Here is a 2535-nt window from a genome sequence, read left to right as displayed (position 1 = left end):
TTACCTTCCTCCTAAGTGCCAGTGGTATCACATGGTTTATTAATAAAGCTAGCTGCATCCCCCGTGAAAAGGCTCTTCCACATCCATTTGTCTCATATGGCATTTAGCAAGGTTTTAAGCCTTCTTCTGCAGCCTCTCACTGTACAGAGCCTGCCTTGCCCACAGAGCTAGTTTTCCATGACAGATCACTCTTTGAGTGCAAGTATGAGCTGGGGAGATGGCTTGGTGGGCAAAAGGTTTGTCGTACAAGCCAAAGGTCTGAGTTCAGGCCCCATTCCATTACTCACCTGGGACTGGCCACATGTGCCTGGAACTCCAGCACTGGGGAAGCAGAGGCAGGAGTGTCTGGGGCTTAAGAGTGCATGCACGCACACACGCATACACTCATGCATGTGTGCACATATGCAAACCAGCATTGGCAGAAGCAGGCTTACCTGTAGGCAGAGGCTGCTTGTTCATTTCCCAGCTGCCCAGACCTGAAATAACCACACAGAAACTGTATTAATCACAACCCTTATTGGCCTTTTAGCTTATGTGTCTTCATAGCTAGCTCTTACAACTTAAATTAACCCATTTCTATTATTTTATATTTTACCACGAGGCTCGTGGTTTACTGGTCTGTCTGTCTCCTTTAGCGGCTACACTGCTTCTCTTTGACTCCACCTTATTTCCTCCTCTATTTGCTTGGAATTCCTACCTTACTGAATTCTGTCCTGCTGTAGGCCAAAGAAGCTTTATTCATTAACCAGTGGTATTCAGAGCATACAGAAGGAATCCCACATCACTTACCGATTTTCTCCCTAAAGTAATGTGACTAAATCTCTCTGAGTCTAACTTCACAGCAGCAGCCTTCTCTGTGCTCTAAGAATTGGCACTCATCCTATAGACCCATAATTTAGAGCCCTTTCCACCTTCCTGCCATCCCATCATGCACCAGAGGCATTACCTTACCACTGTCCCCTACAGATGGGCGAACATGCTCTTCCTTTCCTGTGTGTATGGTGTTGTAACTTCACTAACTCTGACCTCACAGTCAATAGTACGATGACTCATTACCCAGTGAGCTTATCTAACAGGCGTGTTCTCTACAGATCATATTATGACCTGTGCTTAGGGTTAGTCAACACTGCAACATCATGCTTCAGACCACTGTGACCAGCAATACCAAACAAGAAAAAGTGCGAAGAGGGGGACACAGTGAGCACTAAGTTAGCACATCCCAGACACTGGCTTAGAGCATGAGAGCCGAATACTCACCCTGGCTCAGACTGTGCCTGTCTGTGACTTCACTTCTCACCCATGACGCGTACTAACAAATGGCTACCAAGCTGCCATGTTGACCTTGAGTCAACTGTTACTCCTCAGTGAGGAGGTGGCTTCGCAGAAAGGAGTGGCAGACTGTGTATGGAATGTACTTGACAGCAGAGACATGTTTCCAAGGGACTTGGAGCATCCCTCTGGGTGTGAGTTTACAGGGGAATGCTCAGACAATGGGAATTCAGAAGCTAGATCGACTTGATGTGAAATGTGTTATGGAATAATGTTTTGGGCACTGTGAAGATGGGCACAAAATGCATTTTGATTGATTTAATAAAAGAGCTAGCCAGGAGGTAGAGGTGGGACAGGAAGATGCAGAGGATACTGGGAAGAAGGGCAGAGTCTCAGGAGTCTCAAGAGATGCAGAGAGAAGCAAGATGAATGTGCTGTGTTGAAAGAAGATACAGCCATGTGGCAGAGGATAGACAAGAAATATGGGTTAACTTAAACTAGGAACCAGCCTGGGATATCAGCCAAGCATTTATAATTAATATTAAGGCTCCATGGTGCCACCTGGCAACTGGCAGGTGGGAAAGGAAAGTCTGCCTACAGAAATGTAAAGGAAGACAGTTAACCCCAACCATCCAGAGAGAGGGCTCTCTGTGCTCCTGGATCACCAGCTTGTTAACATCCCATCTGAGGGCAATGCTTTGCCATTGCTCCCTGAGAAATAATGGAGACTGACTCCCACCAGCCACCTTCTCTAGCACCCTACTGAGTGATTAACTTCCAAAAAGCAACTGAAGGAAATGGCTAAGAGGCCCACCTTTGAGATCACTTGGGCTCAAGCTCTCGGGCTTGCCAGGGTTGCTGTGCAGCCTGAACAACTGTGCTTAGCCACCCTAGATGAACAGGGCTACTCAATAGGCTCCAGGTAAGGAGATCCAATGCTCAGAAGGTACGAGCCACGTGTCACTGTGTTTATTGTCTTCTTCTTAAAACTTGAAGAGAGAGTCAGTGTCTTTATGTTCATCCCCCAAACCCTGAGAAGCTGTCCCAGCATGATCGGCTCTAGGACACTTCTCAATGCGCCCTTCCTGTGGAGCTTCTGGGAAGACTCGAGGTGGGCACCACAGTTCTTCTACTTAGGCCCATAGTTCGCAACATTCTGGGAGGAAATCTTCCACGTCTCCATTTCTGACCTCCTCAGACTCTTCACAGCAGGCAGCTGCTTTTACTCTGAACAAATAGATTCTGTCACTTCTGTGGGAACAGAAA

This window comes from Alexandromys fortis, unplaced genomic scaffold, assembly GCF_014885135.2.
Source record: "Alexandromys fortis isolate MF-2015 unplaced genomic scaffold, M_Fortis_MF-2015_v1.1 scaffold_127, whole genome shotgun sequence".
In the NCBI taxonomy this organism is placed as follows: domain Eukaryota; kingdom Metazoa; phylum Chordata; class Mammalia; order Rodentia; family Cricetidae; genus Alexandromys; species Alexandromys fortis.
This window is presented reverse-complemented; position numbering follows the sequence as displayed.